This window comes from Giraffa tippelskirchi, chromosome 13 (assembly GCF_054371585.1).
Source record: "Giraffa tippelskirchi isolate mGirTip1 chromosome 13, T2T-mGirTip1v1.2.pri, whole genome shotgun sequence".
Taxonomy (NCBI): Eukaryota; Metazoa; Chordata; class Mammalia; order Artiodactyla; family Giraffidae; genus Giraffa; species Giraffa tippelskirchi.
The window spans coordinates 11270589-11291574 of record NC_137287.1 but is presented as its reverse complement, the minus strand read 5'-3'; the positions used below and the strand labels follow the sequence as shown (position 1 = coordinate 11291574).

General features: G+C 42.8%; 1 protein-coding gene and 3 long non-coding RNA genes across 10 annotated transcripts in view; all 4 read right to left on the bottom strand.

Annotated features, from left to right (window-relative positions):
- Window positions 1-7815, bottom strand: part of LOC145532590 (uncharacterized) — a 35954-nt gene extending 28139 nt beyond the window's left edge. Inside the window, exon 1 of the long non-coding RNA XR_014073408.1 lies at window positions 7779-7815. This is a non-coding gene — a long non-coding RNA (uncharacterized LOC145532590). The remainder of the gene's footprint in view (window positions 1-7778) is intronic.
- Window positions 1-20986, bottom strand: part of AUTS2 (activator of transcription and developmental regulator AUTS2) — a 1212852-nt gene that overhangs the window by 1025861 nt on the left and 166005 nt on the right. The gene's annotated exons all lie outside the window — the stretch shown is intronic.
- Window positions 1-20986, bottom strand: part of LOC145532599 (uncharacterized) — a 185647-nt gene that overhangs the window by 99741 nt on the left and 64920 nt on the right. The gene's annotated exons all lie outside the window — the stretch shown is intronic.
- The window catches only part of LOC145532614 (uncharacterized), a 62709-nt gene continuing 54752 nt past the window's right edge, over window positions 13030-20986 (bottom strand). Inside the window, exon 3 of the long non-coding RNA XR_014073432.1 lies at window positions 13030-15218. This is a non-coding gene — a long non-coding RNA (uncharacterized LOC145532614). The remainder of the gene's footprint in view (window positions 15219-20986) is intronic.

Genomic DNA, 20986 nt, shown 5'->3' with positions numbered 1-20986 from the left:
AGGGAGTAGGTAGCAGGTTCTCACTGTGTTTTTCTGGCATCCGCAACAAGGTCAATTTCTTCTGTGCAAAAAAGAAAAGGTCTAGCTGAAGCAATCAGGAATTCATTCAAAAGTGACTAGAGGCAAGAGGGAAGAAATGCCAGGGAAAATAATGCCTCTCTGAAAAGCCTGTCCTTTAAGGCCAAAATAGCTGCTTAAACATCGTGAAAGTACCACCTCTTTCCCAGGAGGCTGGGAAAGTGGGGTAGGACTGGTGCCAGATGTTATAACAGTAGTTACCAGAACAAATGTTAGTTAAGTCTATTCAAAAGTATGCCTGATTAGTGAAAACCAAAACATTTCACGAGGTGGCAGAGTCCTCCTGCTATGTCTACCCACTCACCACATCAACACTGGTCTAACCAACACAAAGTTTTCTTGAATGCTGGAAAGACTACTGATTCCAGTTAGTTTCTCTTCTTAGCTAAAATGAGGCTGTCCTTCTCTGTGAGAGGAAAAGAGCTTTCAGATTTTTCTTGTCTGTTAATAAAGACAAATAACTAGATTCATCTTTCCTTTCTCTTCTCCAGAAACAGACTATATTTTGAGAAACCAGTCAAACTCGGAACCAGAAATTTTAAAACAATGTTCAGGGGCAAGTCAGTGTCTCTGTGAACTCTGAAATCTTAGAAAATCATCAGACGTGGAAAGTCCTGTGACAAAACTGTCATGTCCTGGATCAAACGTAAAAAGAGTTGAATTCAAGTTTTACTATGATTAATTTCCTTAACTTTAGAGTCTCAGTTTCCTCATCTGTAAATGATACCACACTTCATCTGATAGGCTTATGTTTTTCAAACTTTTTAAAGCACAACATAATAAAAATACATTATTGTCAGGAACTGATATACAGTCAAGCATACAGTGCATGCATACACACATACACACACATCTGTACACACATACATTTGAAACAAAGGTTTTTTTGAAACAATACACACTATTAGTGTGATATATTATACTCTGATATCATCTATCTGACTCCACTTTTTAAAAAAAATGCTGACTGTCATCCACTATTGGGTTAAAAAAGACTGTTTTAAAAACTACTGTGATGGGGTGTCTTGTGGAATAGATGTAATCAAGTGTGATCCAACAGCAAAGAGCATAGCACATAGTAGGGCTATGACAAATGAGGGTTTTCTTTCCATACAATACAGTCCTTGCAGGGGAGCTGGCAGAAAATATAAGTCCCGTTATTCAAGGTAGTCCAGAGAATACACAACAGCATTCCATCCTCCTGACAGTGAAAAGCCACTGCCCTGGGATGTGTTGTCAGAAAGCCACTGAGTTACGTCTACAGCTGTTGGCACTCTGCTCTGCAGAAGGTATTCTTTGTTTACGGGCTGTTTATCATTCACTTCAGCTTCATGGAGGGGACTGCGATACTTCAGATTCCGAAAACTTACTTATGATCATTTAAAACAAAACAACAAACCCTGCTGAACATCCATCTGGAGTGAAAAGGAACCTCTCAATCACATAGGAAAAACTTTATGCAAAGTAATACTCTTAAAATCCAAGACTGTCGTAACACAAAGCTACACTAAAAGCAACTAATGATGAACTCTAATCCAACTAATGAAGGCTGAACATCAGAGATAAAAAGGGAAGCTATGTCTTCAGAAAAATCTTCAAAACTTTTAAGAAAAAAAAATCATTTAAAATTGAAGTGGAGAGTGAAAAAGTTGGCTTAAAGCTCAACATTCAGAAAACTAAGATCATGGCATCCGGTCCCATCACTTCATGGCAGATAGATGGGGAAACAGTGGAAACAGTGGTTGACTTTATTTTTCTGGGCTCCAAAATCACTGCAGATGGTGACTGCAGCCATGAAATTAAAAGATGCTTACTCCTTGGAAAGAAAGTTATGACCAACCTAGACAGCATATTGAAAAGCAGAGACATTACTTTGCCAACAAAGGTCCGTCTAGTCAAGGCTATGGTTTTTCCAGTGGTCATGTATGGATGTGAGAGTTGGACGGTGAAGAAAGCCGAGAGCCAAAGAATTGATGCTTTTGAACTGTGGTGTTGGAGAAGACTCTTGAGAGTCCCTTGGACTGCAAGGACATCCAACCAGTCCATCCTAAAGGAGATCAATCCTGGGTGTTCATTGGAAGGTCTGATGTTGAAGCTGAAACTCCAATACTTTGGCCACCACATGCGAAGAGCTGACTCATTGGAAAAGACCTGATGCTGGGAAAGATTGAGGGCAGGAGGAGAAGGGGACAACAGAGGATGAGATGGCTGGATGGCATCACCGACTCGATGGACGTGGGTTTGGGTGGACTCAGGGAGTTAGTGATGGACAGGAAGGCCTGGTGTGCTGCGGTTCATGGGGTCGCAAAGAGTTGGACACAACTGAGCGACTGAACTGAACTGAAAATATTTAAGACAATAAAAACTCCATTGTCTCTAATGATCATTTATTTATTTATTTTATGGTCATTTTTAAAGAGGCCTCCCATGACCACACTTATTAAAACAGCTCCTTATCCCATTTTCTTCTATTTTTTCTTCTTTCATGATATTTCCTATACCATCATCATTATAAATGTGTTCTCACCACTACCCCTCACTACCATTTAATGATCATGAGGACAAAGACCTTTCCTCTTGTTTATTTGCTACTGTATCCCTAGTACATAGTGCTTAGCACATAGTAAGAACACAAGAAACATTTGTGAGATTAATGAATTAGTGAATTAAATGAGCAGAATGTTGACTTCCGCACTGGAATTAAACCCAAGAAGCCACATGTCTCTTCACTCTGCCTCCTCCATGGTTACAAGAGAATCACAGAAAGACAAGCCCCTAGTCTCTGAAAGCATCAGCTGTACATCGTGCACTGCCTTCCGGTATCTGTTCCTTTCTTCCTCTACGTTTACAAATAACAACTCTCCAGCTCCCCTTAGCATTGTTCTGGGCCAACCAGCTGTTCATGTCCTCTTATCAGAACTAGATTATGTGAAATCAGAACCCATCTCTCAGATGCCACTCCTTCAGAGCCTGCCAAGGGACAGAAGGCACTCAGACCCCAAAAACAACAGCAAACCCAAAAGTGGGAAAAGGCAATGGGGCAAAGCAAACCAAAAGCCTCTGGGATGATGTGCTACAGCATAGCTGAGGACAGCTTCATGCGTCCCCTCTCCTCCCCTTCAAAGAGATAGCTGGACCTTGAGGAGGAGGGGCTGGGCTCTGCTCCGACTGGGTACTCCACACTGTGAGAGAAAAGATCATTCCAGGATTTGAGATTGTTCCAGCTGGCAGTTAAGTACTGATTTCCCATTGGAACTCCATCCAACTGGCTCTCTCCAAAATCAATGTTAAAGGTCCACATAATCTTTTCTGTAATCACTTCATCAAGCAGGCAGGGAGATTTTGCTGAAATCTAGGTTCTCCTTGTCTCCAATCTTGTGTGGCTGGCACCTGATGTCATTTTGGGTAGCTCAATGCCTACTCACACTGCTCAACCTGCTCAACTGTCTGGGGGTGGTAGTTAAGGGGGGGGGGGGCTGTCATAGCAGCACAATAAAAGCAAATCACCTGGTAAAACAGGAGATGAACGCATAAATCCAGGAAGAGAATTTGAAATAGAAATGCATTACCAACTAAAGAAATCATTTCAAATGACTTATACTACAAATTGGCTTTAAGAGACATCTCAGTCTGCACATGTATTCCCTGCTGAGCGGTGATACCTACTCAAATGATCAAAAACAGTCCGTTCTTAAATTTAGGATAAGTCTCAGACCTCAGAAACAGGCAAAGGGAAAAAAAAAAAAAGTTCAAAAGCAGAAAGGCAGCAAATGTTACTCTCAGGACCAATCTCTCTGATATGCCTCAAGCTTGCTAACAGCATTTTTATGCCACAGGCATGCTACTTTCCTTTGCCCTCATTTTATTTCACAGGAAGTCCTTCCCTAATAGCCATGGGATATCCAAAAGGAGAAAAGAAGGGGAGGGCAAAGCATTCTGTTAGCTCTCCTGCTTGGAAAAGACTCAAGAGCCTGGAAGGATGCCGCAAAAATCTGTGTGAGCACAACAAACAACAGCAGCCAAGAAAACTGAATCCCAGAGAGAAACCTGCCAGCTGGGAGCCACTCTGTAACCGGAGAGGAAGCATCTACTTAAATGGCCACTGTCCAGCTCAGGACAAACCCTGTGGTTACAAGGACCAGAGTGGAAACCCCTCCTAAAATCACCATGAGTCTGATCCCTCCTGAACTGACATCTTACCAGTCCCAGTTTAAAACCATCCCTCCCTCTAACATGAATGTTCTAATCTGCAAAGAATGACATGTATCTCAAAGAGATCCTCAATGAGGCGAAGGAGAGAGGCCACCAGAGCAGCAGTATTTCAAGCCATGGTAGGTTCGGAGATGTCAAGTGAGACAAGTGAAGCAAAAAAAAAGATGACCCTTGAGAGGTTCAAAGGGCTTACTCTGCAATAGGGGCATGGCTGGGCAGGCCAAGGGACCACCACAGCATGTGGACCATGGACTTGGGTATGGGTTAAGAGGTAAGAGACCCAGGGCAGAGGAGATAACTTTAAGCCACTGTTAATACACAACAAACCATACAACCAGAATCTTATTACTAAGATTATTACTTATTACTAAGTACCTAAAACCCCTTTAAATAAATCTTAGAGACTCAACAAAGCCTTCCAGAAAAGCGAATACTCTGGCAAGGCACAACAGTGACACTTAAAATATAGCTAACCCTAATCAACTTCCCAACGACAAGGCAACATAACACACAGTTTCTTCCCAATAGAGGATGCTCTCCAAAAGCTACTTATACTTGGCTGTAACATAAAGTGTGATTTCTTTTTTTTTTCTTCACAGCAGATTTCCTTCTCAGCTTTTCCTAAAATCAAGAAGAAAATTATCTTTCAGTCCCTGAGTGCACACCAAACAGGTAGCCTGGGAGTATAACCTGGAGACTCACTGGGGAAAGGTCTCTAGGATGGAAAACATTTACAAGACTGGGGAAAGGTCTCTAGGATGGAAAACATTTACAAGACAAGTAATTGAGAACTGATTATGCTACAAATAAAGTCCCTGAGGCCTGAAATCCATCTTCTTCTGGGGGAACCTGAAAAACCATGAGCACTGGAAGAGACCCTGGTCCTTCAGTGAAACGCAAGGTTCTAAATCCTGGCCCCCTTCTCAGATATATTAACCTGACCCACAAACACAGCATCCATTCTGAAGGTTTAGAAACACTGAGCTGATCTCCCTGCCTCCGCTAACAGATGGGGAATTAATGAGTCTCTCTGATAGAAAGCACACATTCAGGGTCCAACACAGAAAAAAGGCCTTCACGCCAGCGTACGGTAACTTGAGAATGACTGACCCAAAGGCACTTGCTCCAGCAGCCACATGGCAGCCAATTCTCAGCCCACAGGCAGCTCCCTCTCCAGAGCTTAGTGTGTGGCCTTTGAAACAAGTGGGAAAGGAAAGAGAGAAAAACAAACAAACAAAATCCAGCCATTGCAGTCTACACTGAGGTTAGATCTCAAGACATGTGGTGAAGTGCCTCCAAGAGACTGGAAATATTCTTAATAGAGATGCCTGTCAATTCTGTGCAGAATAATTAGCTACTAAAACTTTAAACAAACAATTATTCTAGGCCTCTGCCAACAAGCCACTGAGGGTGGGGCAGAAGAAAGTTCTCCTTCGGAGAGCTGGTCCCCAGGGCTGACGCCAAGGCCGAGCTGTGATTCACAGCACCCACTGCCCCCACGTGCTGTGCTGGTGCCTCCAGCCCACTGGCAGCAGCTGACCAACCCCGCCTGTGTTGCTGCTTCCTGCTTCTGGCTGGCCCCAGCACCCACAGGGGGCCCTTCTCTCTCCAAGGAGGGGCTACCATTCCTAAAAGCTGGTGGTGGTTGGCAGATGTATTATCAACAGAAAGAATTGTAATACTATTTTTCATTTTAAGTAATGGAAATAACAAAGCCATGTTTTCAACTAACTCTCAAAGTAATTCTGAGAAAATACCGTAACAAAGGATAACCTTCATCTATGCTGTGAAGACAAAGTCTTCAAAGAAAGAGAAGTGTACTTTAGTTAGAGGACTAATATGACAGAGATAAAAAGAGCTAAACTGGAGAGATCTTGAGTTCCGGATTCCAGCCCCAGATTCACAACTGTGAAATTCAGCTGGTTATGAAACCCTGTTAGATCTCAATTTCTCCACTGGTAAGATGAGGAACAAGAGCAGGGGAATCAATCGAGTCCTTCTGCCTCTAGAAATATAATTCCAATTATTTAATTTATATCTTTGTGGATAGCTCTTCAAATTGTGGCTGAAATCTATACGAGTCAACCTGATTTAAAATCCTATCAACCCCAATTAAAAACAAGAGAGAGACTGACTATCCACAGTTGTTTCAGTTTGGTGTGTGGCTTTTCAGGAAAGGCAATGAGGTGTTAGTGGAAATCATGACAGCCACTAATGATCCCATTTAACTCCAGCACTGACACTCACCAGTGACCATTTGTCCCCCGATTCCATTCTGTGCTTTTACCACTGCAACCTGATCTGATGCAAACCTTCCTCTCAGGTCCCTGGGTGTAGCTATATCCACTTAGAGCTCTATAAATAACGACAGTGCCAGCACACAGTGACCAGCCACCTGTGAAATTAGCATCAAATGGTCTGATCAGGTTTCTTTACCAGCCTTCCTCCTCTTTGCCCTGGGCCAAAAACACAGACGCCGCAGTTAGACCAGAGTTACATCATGCTTTCCAGGACCTGTGGATGGATAAGCGCCCTCTCGCCAACACAGGACACTGTTTCACTGTGCATCACTCCACTGGGCCTGAATAGATGTCAAGATTTTAACACATACCAAATCTCCAGTATTAACTTCATAACTTCTGACCATATGAAATTTATTGTAACAGAGGCTCTAGCAGTTCCAAGAAATTTAAGCACAGGCTTATTCTTATAGTCCAAGTTATTTTATAATCAATTAAACTGAATAAAGTTAAACATAAAATTTAACAATAAGACCTAAAACTTGATGTGGCTAAATATCAATCGGCACTGAAAAGGAAAGATTTCTTCAGGTATTAGGAGCTATGACTAGGACTTACTAAGACAACGTATTTCCAGATTTACTTGCTGCATCTGCACTCCATTATTTTAACAGATTTTTTGCCCAAGGTGGCAGCTTTTTTTGGTCAAGCTATTTAAGAACAAGCTCTCCCTGTCCTTGCCAATACATAGGTATTTGATTTAAAGTATTTATGATTCATTCAACAAACATGAATTTAATGAGCAGACACTATGTGCCAGGCACACTCTAGATTCTGGAGGTCTCAAAATGAACAGAACAACGTTCCTAAAATTTTACATACATTGAATATTGACAACTGTGTGCAGTACTTTATTTATACATGAATAAACAGAGGCTTCTAGAGATGAAACTTAAAACTGGCATTTTTCATTTTCTAAAGCTTCACTATCACTATTCCACAGCCCCTGTCCAAACCTCACTCTAAATACACAGACATACAAGCTTGTTTGGATAAAAACAGATTTAGGTCTAAATCAGGAAGAAGAGCGGGTGGTCAAGGAATGCTTGTTACTAACGGTGACATCAAGTCCCTCAGTCCTACTTGCTGACCCCTTGCTGGATGGGAATCCATGCTATTCCTAAGAGCTCACAAGCTCATCAGTCCGTCTCAAGAAGTAAAACAGGCTGGACTTGTTCACAGCATTACCTTTGTAAGAACAGAAATCGTCCCTTTGTTTTCACTTATCACTTTTTAAGGTAGGCTAAATAATTCCAATCATCTGTCCACACTCCTACAGCCATGGTAACATCATCTGTCTTTGAATTCTAAAGTTCTAAACTCCCAATGTGTGTTAGACCAGTGAGCCCCAAACTTGACTGCACTTTACAACTACCTGGGGAATTAAAAAAAAAAAAAAAAACTGGCCCAGGTCCCACTCCACAGAGATTCTGATGTGACAGTCTAGATTCGCATGGATGTCTTAAACTCCCCAGGTGATTCTACTATACAGCCAAGGTTCAGGACCAATGCTTCACACCAGCCTTCTCCAAATGTGGTCTCTGGACCAATAGCATCAGTACCATCTAGGAAGTGACCAGAACTGCAAGTTCTCAGGACCCCTCAGGAAAAATGAGTCAGAAAATCTGGGGGTGGGGCCTGGCAATCTGTATTTTAACAGGCCCTCCAGGTGATTCCGAGGCACACTAACATTTGAGAACCACCACATTAGACAATCTAAGGATCCTAAAGAATTCTTTTAAATATTTAATGTATATAGATGTTACATTTTCAACTAGATGATAAGATCCTCAATGGCAAAAATTACTATTTTCTATTTGTTTCTATGTATCTCTGTAGCAAGTACTATGCAAGGTAGCTCAGTGATAAAGAATCTGCCTGCCATGGCAGGAGACGCAAGAGACATAGGTTCAATCCCTGGGTGGGGAAGATCCCCTGAAGGAGGAACTGGCAACTCACTCCAGTATTCCTGCCTGGAGAATCCCATGGACAGATGAGCCTGGGGGGCTACAGTCCATGGGGTTGCGAAGAGTCAGATACAACTGAGAATGCATGCCTTACACAGTAGGTGCTTCATTAATATTTACTGGCTAAAACTAGAATATTGTAAATCAACTATCCTTCAATTTAAAAAGCTAACACATCATAAATCAATTATACTTACAATAATATTTCCTTACTTTTTTATTTATTTGAGTATCATCCACTGAGCCTCCATATGGTACACAACCCACACCTGCTATGGAGACAGCAGAGAGTCTGTACCAACATGAATGATCTGTCCCCAGAAACATGAAGAAATCCAAACACCCTCCCATCCCACATGGGTCAGCTTTCCCCAAACCATCCAAAATCCTCTTTTATGGAGTGTTACAAGAAGGGGTTAGAAGCAATTAACCTGAAGAAGAAAGTTTTCTCCAAAGTATTCTTTTTAAAAGGAAGAAACAAAACTCATTTGAAAGCAATTTTACATTCAACAAAATTCAACACTTATTGATCACCTACTAAACACAAAATATTGTGCTAAGAATCATTAAGAATACAAACATGTCTTAGGAATCAAACCTCAAAGGCCTTGCAGTAGTGTCATAGGGCACTATCCTACAGTAGTAACCCAGGAAAATGTTATTTTATGGTTTACATATAAGGGAAATGTTCACAGAGATTGCTCGAGAAATGTTAGCTGCTTCTCCCATAACCTGGGAGCAATATCTTCAATCAAACCAAAGTATCTCCACTGAATTATCATCTGATGAGTGTCTTTTAGAAAGACATATAATAAAATTTAAATTTAACACAACTACTCCAATAAGTGACTGTTGACACTACATACATACATACCAAAACACAACCACAAAAGCATCTGGGACTAGAAAACCCTGAGAGGCCAATTAGCAAGCTGCATGGGGCAAGGAGGAAAATCCCCCATGCTGATATGTTCACATACTAGCGACCTTCCTTGCTTCACTAGTGGCCACACTTGCTGGGGTCATCTAGAAATGCCCATGATCTAAAGTGAGACACACCTCTCAAGCTCCCTTCAGAGACTGTGCCTTTATTATTCCTCCAAACACTCTGAGTTGCTTTTAACCACAGAAGGGCAAGTGAAGGCAAGGGGTGAGGGGAGAGGTTATGATTTTTCTTTGAACAGCCACTTTATTTGCACAACCCTGTTTATTTTTGGCTTCAATAAGAGAGGCCTCCTCTAGAATAGGAAAGGGGGCCCACTCCCCAAGAAGCTGCCTGCCTCAATCCCAGGAAGGGTTAATGGTCAGTTATTTGGCTTTCTTCCTTAGGTCAAACAACAGACACACTGGAAAAGGCCATGAACACAACATATGATAAAAACAGACCACAACTGGAAGGGTACTATAATGCAGGCATCTCAAAGGAAAGACAGGAAGAGAGACACACACACAGTCTTTCCAGGGCTGCCTGAGGAAACACTGAGACGTCTTGCTACTAACACCCAGGTTTACTGTACAAGTAAGCAGGTTAGTTAGACCTTTAGCCAGAAATGGTTCTACAGGTATATTCATGGTTTACTTTAAATAATAAAAAAAAGGATGAAATTAGAAAATACTCTTAGACATTCCCCAATACCCACACCTTCTCTACCAGACCCACACCTTCCTTGAATACCTTCAGTGACATGACACTTACTATTTTGTATTTTGGAAAGCCTTGTCAGAATGTTCTTCCTGAAACAGGGTCATAATACGTTTCTCTACTCCTTCCTATTACTGGCCCTGGTTCTACATTAGGAAAGAAAAAACTAACTAATTCCTCTTAGAAACCACAATCCACGTAAATATCTGGAGACAGCTATCATGGGCACATTTTTCAAGTGTTATCCCCTCTAATGCACACTGAAGATTCTTTATGTGTATTTTTTCCCCCACAAATAATTCCCTTACCAAAAGGTCAACATGATTAGAAGCTATAACTCTGCCTGACCTTCTCTGACATTAGTCATCTGATGACCGTAACCATGACACATACAAAAACACACAACAGAAATGAAGACCAGCTAAGTAAGCATGAGTACTTAGGAAGGCAAGAGACCAGGAGAATGACCCAAGGACCAGATTCAGCTCTGGTAAGAAACAGGAGAACCCCAGAGTGAACTCAGAGAGAAAGTATCCTACCAACAGCCAATCTTAGGCATCTATTATTCAAAGTGGAGAAACCAGACCCAGGGTACTTCTAAGGGTACAGTATCAAAACAGAAAAGCTATCAGGAATAAAACTCTGACACCCAGACACAGCTTACTTTAAATCAGTTAACAGATTAAAAAAAAAAAAAAAAAAAAAAGACTGTCTTTCTAGCACCCAGAGAGGAGTGTTAGAAGCTCACCTGGTCCCGACACGGAAGACACAGGAAGCTGGCCCTCTGATGCAGCTGTGACTAGTTCTGCTCTGGACAAATGACCCCAGCTGCTTTGAAAGTTGTGCCCTGGGAGGAAAGCAACCCCAAGTACAACCCCCTCCACCCCTTCACATCCAGCCTTAGCCGCTTTGCACTTATCTAGATATACCAGGCAGAATAAAGGGGGAGAAAGCCTGCTGCTTAAGTGGGGGAGAAAGCATAGGTTTCCTTGGCAGGATTAGAAAATCCAGCCTAGATGGCAACATGAGAGTCACTGGGTTAAAGTGAGGCCAACGGGAGAGGCTTAAAAGCTGTAATGACTGGATTAGGAATCATTTCCTAGCCTCTGTTAAGAGCAGGATGTTGACAGAAAGCACCACCCCCAGGGAGGTACTGATGAAAACCACAACTGTCAGGGCAGCAGTAGCCCGCACAGGCAGAGGTGGAATCCATCCTGTCATTAGCCAGCAAGGAGACGATGTTCTGAAAAGGAAAGGAGAGAAAGGTGTGGTCAAACAGGAGACAGAGCAAACAACATCATAGTGCGGGTTTTTATGGCCCAGCATCAGAAGCAACAGCTTCTAAGGATGCCAAGTAATATTCTTCACAACGTTACCCAAAAAAAAAGATACAAAAATCTATTTCCATGAGGGGATAATGCACTTAATGGTTTCTAATTATATACTGTTTAGTCTGCAAGTACTTATCTAGTAATTCATAATTGACCAGAACAAGTTTCTCTTTGCACAGATTGATAACAGATTGATATTCTGAAGAATTCACAACTAGTCTAGATTACTCTGGAAAGATGAGTTCCCAAGTGCCACCAGCAGCCTCAGAATCACTTGGGGCATTAATTTTTTTTTTTTTTTTATTGTTGGACCTCATCTTAGATCTACTGAATATATCTCGAAAGGTGAAGACTGGCCCCATGCACTACTGTAAATCAACTTCGGTCATTTGTTCAGCTATGTCTGACTTTTTGCAACCCTACGAACAAAGCAAGTGGAGGTGATGGAATTCCAGTTGAGCTATTTCAAATCCTCAAAGGTGATGCTGTGAAAGTGCTGCACTCGATATGCCAGCAAATGTGGAAAACTCAGCAGTGGCCACAGGACTGGAAAAGGTCAGTTTTCATTCCAATCCAAAAGAAAGGCAATGCCAAAGAATGCTCAAACTACCACACAATTGCACTCATCTCACATGCTAGTAAAGTAATGCTCAAAATTCTCCAAGCCAGGCTTCAGCAATACGTGAACCGTGAACTTCCAGATGTTCAAGCTGGTTTTAGAAAAGGCAGAGGAACCAGAGATCAAATTGCCAATATCCACTGGATCATCGAAAAAGCAAGAGAGTTCCAGAAAAACATCTATTTCTGCTTTATTGACTATGCCAAAGCCTTTGACTGTGTGGATCACAATAAACTGTGGAAAATTCTGAAAGAGATGGGAATACCAGAACATCTGACCTGGCTCTTGACAAACCTGTATGAAGGTCAGGAAGCAACAGTTACAACTGGACATGGAACAACAGACTGGTTCCAAATAGGAAAAGGAGTACATCAACGCTGTATCTTGTCACCCTGCTTATTTAACTTATATACAGAGTACATCATGAGAAACGCTGGGCTGGAAGAAACACAAGCTGGAATCAAGATTGCCAGGAGAAATATCAATAACCTCAGATATGCGGATGACACCACCCTTATGGCAGAAAGTGAAGAACTAAAGAGCCTCTTGATGAAGGTGAAAGAGGAGAGTGAAAAAGTTGGCTTAAAGCTCAACGTTCAGAAAACTAAGATCATGGCATCTGGTCCCATCACTTCATGGGAAATAGACGGGGAAACAGTGGAAACAGTGTCAGACTTTATTTTGGGGGGCTCCAGAATCACTGCTGATGGTGACTGCAGCCATGAAATTAAAAGACGCTTACTCCTTGGAAGGAAGGTTATGACCAACCTAGATAGCATATTTAAAAGCAGAGACATTACTTTGCCAACAAAAGTACATCTAGTCAAGGCTATGGTTTTTCCAGTGGTCATGTATGGATGTGAGAGTTGGACGGTGAAGAAAGCTGAGCGCTGAAGAATTGATGCTTTTGAACTGTGGTGTTGGAGAAGACTCTTGAGAGTCCCTTGGACTACAAGGAGATCCAATCAATCCATCCTAAAAGAGATCAATCCTGGGTGTTTATTGGAAGGTCTGATGTTGAAGCTGAAACTCCAATACTTTGGCCACCTCATGCGAAGGGTTGACTCATTGGAAAAGACCCTAATGCTGGGTAGGATTGGGGATGGGAGGAGAAGGGGATGACAGAGGATAAGATGGTTGGATGGCATCACTGACTCGATGGACATGGGTTTGGGTAGACTCCGGGAATTGGTGATGGACAGAGAGGCCTGGAGTGCTGCAGTTCATGGGGTAGCCAAGAGTCAGACACGACTGAGAGACTGAACTGAACTGAACTGAACTGATGGACTGTAGCCCACCAGGCTCCTCTGTCCATGGGATTCTCCAGGCAATAATATTGGAGTGGGTTGCCATGTCCTCCTCCAGGGGAATCAACTTTACTGTAATATCAATTACTTAGAATAAACACACCCACTCCATGTATACAGTTTGGCTATTCTCACAAAATGGGCTTCCGTGGGGGCTCAGGCAGTAAAGAATCTGCATGTAATGCAGGACACACTGATCCCTGGGCTGGGAAGAATTCCTGAAAAACGGAATGGCTACCCACTCCACTACTCTTGCCTGGAAACTTCCATGGACAAAGGAGCCTGGCAGGCTATAGTCCATGGGGTTGCAAGGAATTGGACACAACTCAGATGACCATTATATCTACTACTATGGGCAGGAATCTCTTAGAGAAATGGAGTAGCCATCATGGTCAACAAAAGAGTCCAAAATGCAGTACTTGGATGCAATCTCAAAAACGACAGAATGATCTCTGTTCGTTTCCAAGGCAAACCATTCAATATCATGGTAATCCAAGTCTATGCCCGGAACAGTAACGCTGAAGAAGCTGAAGTTGAACGGTTCTATGAAGACCTAACAAGACCTTCTAGAACTAACACCCAAAAAAGATGTCCTTTTCATTATAGGGGACTGGAATGCAAAAGTAGGAAGTCAGGAAACACCTGGCGTAACAGGCAAATTTGGCCTTGGAGTACAGAATGAAGCAGGGCAAAGGCTGATAGAATTCTGCCAAGAGAACGCACTGGTCATAGCAAACACCCTCTTCCAACAACACAAGAGAAGACTCTACACGTGGACATCACCAGATGGTAAACACCAAAATCAGATTGATTATATTCTTTGCAGCCAAAGATGGAGCTCTATACAGTCAGCAAAAACAAGACCGGGAGCAGACTGTGGCTCAAATCATGAACTCCTTATTGCCAAATTCAGACTTAAATTGAAGAAAGTAGGGAAAACCACTAGACCATTCAGGTATGACCTAGATCAAATCCCTTATGATTATACAGTAGAAGTAAGAAATAGATTTAAGGGACTAAATCTGATACATAGAGTACCTGATGATCTATGGACAGAGATTCATGACATTGTACAGGAGACAGGGATCAAGACAATACCCATGGAAAAGAAATGCAAAAAAGCAAAATGACTGTCTGAGGAGGGCTTACAGATAGCTGGGAAGAGAAGAGAAGCGAAAAGCAAAGGAGAAAAGGAAAGACATTCCCATCTGAATGCAGAGTTCCAAGGAATAGCAAGGACAGATAAGAAAGCCTTCCTCAGCGATCAATGCAAAGAAATAGAGGAAAACAACAGAATGGGAAAGACTAGAGATCTCTTCAAGAAAATTCGAGATACCAATGGAACATTTCATACAAAGATGGGCTCGATAAAGGACAGAAATGGTATGGACCTAACAGAAGCAGAAGATATTAAGAAGAGGTGGCAAGAATACACAGAAAAACTGTACAAAAAAGATCTTCATGACCCAGATAATCACGATGGTGTGATCACTCACCTAGACCCAGACATGCTGGAATGTGAAGTCAAGTGGGCCTTTGGACAGGGGACGGTGAAGAAAGATGAGCACTGAAGAATGATGCTTTTGAACTGTGGTGTTGGAGAAGACTCTTGAGAGTCCCTTGGACTGCAAGGAGATCCAATCAATCCATCCTAAAGGAGATCAATCCTGGGTGTTCATTGGAAGGACTGATGTTGAAGCTGAAACTCCAATACTTTGGCCACCTCATGCGAAGAGTTGACTCACTGGAAAAGACCCTAATGCTGGGAAGGATTGGGGGCAGGAGGAGAAGGGGACAACAGAGGATGAGATGGTTGGATGGCATCACCGACTCGATGGACATGGGTTTGGGTAAATTCCAGGAGTTGGTGATGGACAGGGAGGCCTGGCCTGCTGCGATTCATGGGGTTGCAAAGAGTTGGACACCACTGAGCGACTGAACCTAACTGAACTGAGTGACTAACACTTTCACTTTCTTTCACTCTTAAAAAGACATACATGACAATCAAGTTATATAATATTTCCATCACTCAAAAAAATTCCCTCATGTTGGGCCCACAGATTTTTTCTGAGATTTCCCATTTTTTCCGTTTGTTTCAAAAATAATAACAATTGCTTGTTGAAGCATTTTTATGACGGCTGCTTTGAAATTCTTTCAGAATTCCAACACCAGGTTCATCTCACTGTTGAGATCTGTTATTGGTTGTTCTTATTCATGTTGCGGTTATGATATTTTTTACTGTATCCTGGAGACCTTCACTTAGCAGCAGTTTCCTGCTGAAAGGAGGCATGAGAGCAAGGTGGGAATATAGACTCTGCCTCCTTCTGGGCCTGGCAACACCCATAACCTGGCACTGAGTCACCTGCCTGTTGCAGGTGGAGGAGTAGAAATTCAGCTCATTACTTGGCTCTGCTGGCATCTTCCAGGCAAAAATGGGGCACTGCCTTATTCTGTCAAGAGAGGGTGTGAGATCAAACTCTCCTAAGCCCCAGTGCAATCCCCTAGAGAGAGAGAAGCCTGCTGCTGCAGGGTGAGTGAGAGGAGAAGCTCAGCTTAGAGCTGGACCCTGCTCATACCTCCCTGGCACTGCCTCAGAGCGCTACCTCACTCCCCACAGAGGAGAGTGGAAGATCAGCACCCTGCCCGGTTCTGTTGATGCCACCCCTCAGGGGAATGGAAGTGCACTGTGGGCTTCCACGGGGCAGGGTGGAAGGAAGATGGACTAAAACCGAGGGTGGAGGCAGTGTCAGAGTACAGAATGGGATTTCTTCTTGTGGAGCCTGGCTGCAGCAGGGAAGGTTTTGCTGAAAAGGTTTCTTGTTGTTGTTAACCTGCCTTTTTATTCCCAGGCCTTTGGTTAGGAGGGGAAACTGGCTTTTCTTAGAATTTCTTTGGCCTGTGCCTCCTGGTGACTCTGGGTTGGAATTTTCTGCAGTACCCTGTCCAGGATTCATGGGCTCAATAAGCAAAGCCAAGGGACTCATCAGAGTGTGGTCCCTCAAGTCCCCAAGTTGTAAGCGGCCTGCTCTCCCACTTTTCAGAGACTGTATGGTTTCTTTGTTATGTCCAGTGATTTTAGATCTAGGGAGAGGATCTAGGAGGAAAGGGTCTACTCCATCTTGGTGGAACTGGAAATCTTTGGGCTGTGAATTCTACAATGCTCTCTGGATGATTCTACTGCTAAGTTGCTAAGTCACGTCATGTCCGATTCTGTGCCACCCCATAGATGGCAGCCTACCAGGCTCCCCCGTCCCTGAGATTCTCCAGGCAAGAACACTGGAGTGGGTTGCCATTTCCTTCTCCTAACCATATAGATTCATCCCATAATTGCAGGAATTTTCCTTTTAGTAGACAAGAGGTCACATTTTTTTTTTTTTATTGAGACTTAGCTGGTTACTGAATTTAAACGACCCTAAGAAAACACTTAAATCTATGGGCCAGGGTCAGAGCAGGTATTATTAACTGACCAAGTGAGAAGATCCCATCTAGTAATATCATGAATAGACAGAACAGGACTGAACTCTCTTCTAACATAAACTTCCTAGGGTCTATCCAATCGGAGTCCTGGAGAGGAGAAACCCACCAAGGTAACCCTGAAGTACTAGGCCACAACCCAACAATTGGATTGAGTTTTAAACTAGCATAGAATCGTGTCTATGATAGAAAACATTTGATTGATGTGCAAAGGTCCAAGAAATCAAGAAAATGTTATAAATGATCCTATGAATCAGGTCCGGCATCTTGGGCAAGCTGTCTACTTCTGATGTTGCCTTCTTCTCATCCTAGCATAGTGTAGTTTCCTCTATTTGAGCATCGTTTTAAGGTGAGTTTGAGGTCAGCCAGTCCTCTTTATAGACCAGTCCAGTGATTCTAATGCACCAACAAATTGAGAAACTGTCACAATGTTCTAAGGCATCACAGAAAAATTAACCCAGCTGAAACACTCAATCAGGCAACTCCCCAATTACGTATAAAATGCTTGCTAAGGTATCAGGCACTTTACTATGTTATTTACGTTAGCTCATTTAGTCCTAGTAATAACTTTATATAGATACTATTTTCATCAACATTTTCCATATAGGGGATGAGACACTGAGTTGTAAGCAAATTGCCAAGATTACACAGCTCATATACTGGAGGTAGGCTTCCAAATCAGTCTATCTGAGGACTTCCCTAGTGGTTCAAAGGTGAAGAATCTACCTGCCAACACAGAGAACATGGGTTCAATCCCTGGTCCAGGAAGACTTCATATGCCGTGAGGCAACTAAGCCCTTGCACCACAACTACTGAGCCGGCACCCTAGAGCCCATGCTCTGCAACAAGAGAAGCCACCGCCACGAGAAGCCTGCGCACCGTGCACAGAAACAAAGACCTGGTGTAGCTTAAATCAAAAAATAAACAAATGAAAGTAAAATTTTAAAGTAAATAAAATTGTTTTTAAAAAAACAGCAGGCAGTTTGGCCCTCAGAGTCCCGAGTCTTACAGATTCTACTCTCTCACTCAATGCAAGGCCTACCTTTATGCGTGTATTTTTATGTATTCAAATATACTAAAGTCTTATCCCACAGACGTAAATGAAGTCAAGGAATACAGGAACCAAAAAGAATTTGCCTTAGGCTACAAGTTCAGAAACTCATTGGCATCCTTCTCTAGGTTGAAAGGTATAAATCCTTAAACCCTCACTCTTTACTCTGGCTTTTCATATTCGGAATCAGCCTATATTTTCAAAGTTAATTTCCACCTTAAGACTGAGACGCTTATAACTCTATCCGACGGTACAGTTGTTTATAACCAACTCAGGAAGCATTTATTGAACGAATGAGAAAAGGCATAAATCTAACAACACAGAAACCACAGAGTAACAACTTGGATGGAGGGCAGCGGAAATGGCACTGGACCAACGTGAAGGTTTGAGTTAAACTTCGATCCGACTTAACTAATCTGTGTGCACCTCGGGCTCTGTGAGCCTCAGTTACACAGAGGTTGGGCAAGATCACAATAATGGATGCAGTCCCGCTTCCTATGCCCAACAAAAGGGAGAGAGACATGGGTGGGGGGCATTTGTCTTCCTTCTCAGCAAAAGATTAGGTCACATATCTAACATGTATGAGGTGGGAGTAAAACAAAAAACCCAACCTCTGGGGTGGATTCCCAGCTCCTCCTCCTCTGAAGACACCACTGTCCTTCTGCCCTGGTAATGTGTCTTGTCTGTCTGGCAACCTCCTATCGTCCTCCAAACACACCCTGACCATGGAGTCCTCCTAGATGCCTCCTCACCCTCTCTCCCCCACAGAACTAACGCTGCACCTCCTACACGACCAACACGCCTCGGGGTCCTACTGCTGCTGTACTGAGGCCATCTACTCATGCACGGTCAAGCACACCAAACTGTCAACTAAACTCCTTGAGAGCAGAAACAGTCCCCACTCACTTCTGTACGCGCAGGGCTGAACACAATGCCTGGGACCCAGCAGCACTCACTGCATGGTTCTGACTTGAGTGTCTTGAACCCAAGCAATTTTCTTTTTGGAACTGCAAATCCACATACTCATCACTTCCCATTTTAGGTACCTGCTAATGCTATGGAAAAAAACAATCTTTAAAAAAAAAAAAAGTCATAGGACAGAAAAGCAAATTATTAACAATAACAAAACCTATGGGTACACGTACAAAGATCTCTGGTGCTTGAGTAGATTTTAGGGTAATTTACACATTAATATTCAAGAGCCCACATGGAAGAGTGGTAAAGAACCTGCCTGCCAATGCAGGAAACACAGGAGACCTGGGTTCGATCCCTGGATCAGGAGGATCCCCTGGAGTAGGAAATGGCAGCCCACTACAGTATTTCTTGCCTGGAAAATTCCATGGACAGAGAAGCCTGGTGGGCTACAGTCCATGGGGTCGCACAGAGTCGGACACGACTGAGTGAGCGTGCGCGCTCGAGCCACAAGTACACTGTGGCCAGAGTGACTGCACAACTAGCCATCCTTACTTCCTCCCTCCTCGGTGCCTCCACCACAGTTCTCCAACACACAACACTCATCTCCTTGGATGGAGAGATCAGCAGGTGAAGCCGCATTTCCACTTGAAAACCCACTGGCCATTAGCTCCTTCAAGTAGCAACCTGTTCCTGCTATATGTGAAATTATATTTTTTACAGTACAACTAATTGGTGTTCATGAAGAGATCAGTCTTACATTTATCCTCTATCTTTAAATGGTGTCATTAAGTCCTTCTAAGTGCAGCTGAGAGAGAGAAAGGAGAAGAAAGTTATTATGCAAAGTAGTGAGAAAAATCAGAGCCAGGCAATTGGTCTGGAGCAGGAAATGTCGGCCTTCTTTTTCTCTGGTAGGACTCGGGGATCCTTGCTTTCTAAAGCACTTTCTCTTTCTGAAACCCACAAAGGTCTTGTTTGCAGCACTCTGCAAAGCACTGACTTAGGGGACACAGGGTAAGTGCCTCTAACTCCACGTAGCTCAGCCTAGACACATTACATGCCACACAGTTCAAGCCCCAAAATCCAGCTAGCTTAAGCCAGAACTGCTGGCTCCAATGATGTTGGAGTCAAGAAGTTAGCACCTCAAAACCTGCCTCAAGGGAATTCCTGGAGGTTCAGTGGTTAGGACTCTGCACCTCAAACGCCAGGGGCCCAGGTTCAATCCTTGGTCAGGGAACTAAGATCCTGCAAACTGTGCAACTTGGCAAAAAAAAAAAAAAAAAAACACCTTTCCTCAGGTAGTCAGGAATGAGCCCACTGGAGCTCCTCCACTTGCCTGTACAGAAATCCCTATGAACTGAGAGCTGGGGATCACATCACAGACGCAGCAAACTTTAAGCAAACACTTCATATAAAAATATTCACACAATATATATTACAGGATTTTGTTAAACATCTGCTGAATGATTATAACACCCACACAAAGTTGTAAGGTCCTCATTCATAATGCGAAGGTGTAAAAGATGTTTTCCTTCATTAACTGAATCACCTGAAACAGACCAAACTGACATTTGAGAAACAAACTCCTAAAAAGGCAAAAAAAAAAAACAACAATGGCCTCTCAATAAAAGATAACAGTATACATTGCTTCTAACAGGGTGACGTGGTAACAGCCCCAAATGAGAACTAACACCTCCCATCCTGTTAGGCTAACGCCAGTCAATGTAAAGGAGACACATCATTCAAGTCCGGTACTTTTTATAAAGTTCTTGAATTCCACATTTGCGGAATTCCACAAATGACCATACCCTTGAATTCCACCCTGATCATACTCTACAAAAATCGACTGTTTTTCTTATAATAACAAAAGCACTGATAAGTACTGAAACCCGTGCTACATGGTAGCACTGTTCTGAAGGTTTAATGTGTGTCTTATTCTTCACAACAACCCTGTGAAGGAAGGACTAGAATTCTCTCCATTTCTCAGCTACAACTCAGTTCCTTTGGATCCTCCTAACACAATCACCTTATCATTTTTGGCTTGGTTTATGCCCCTCATTTATTTCCAATAATCAAGCTTACTCTGTGGGTTG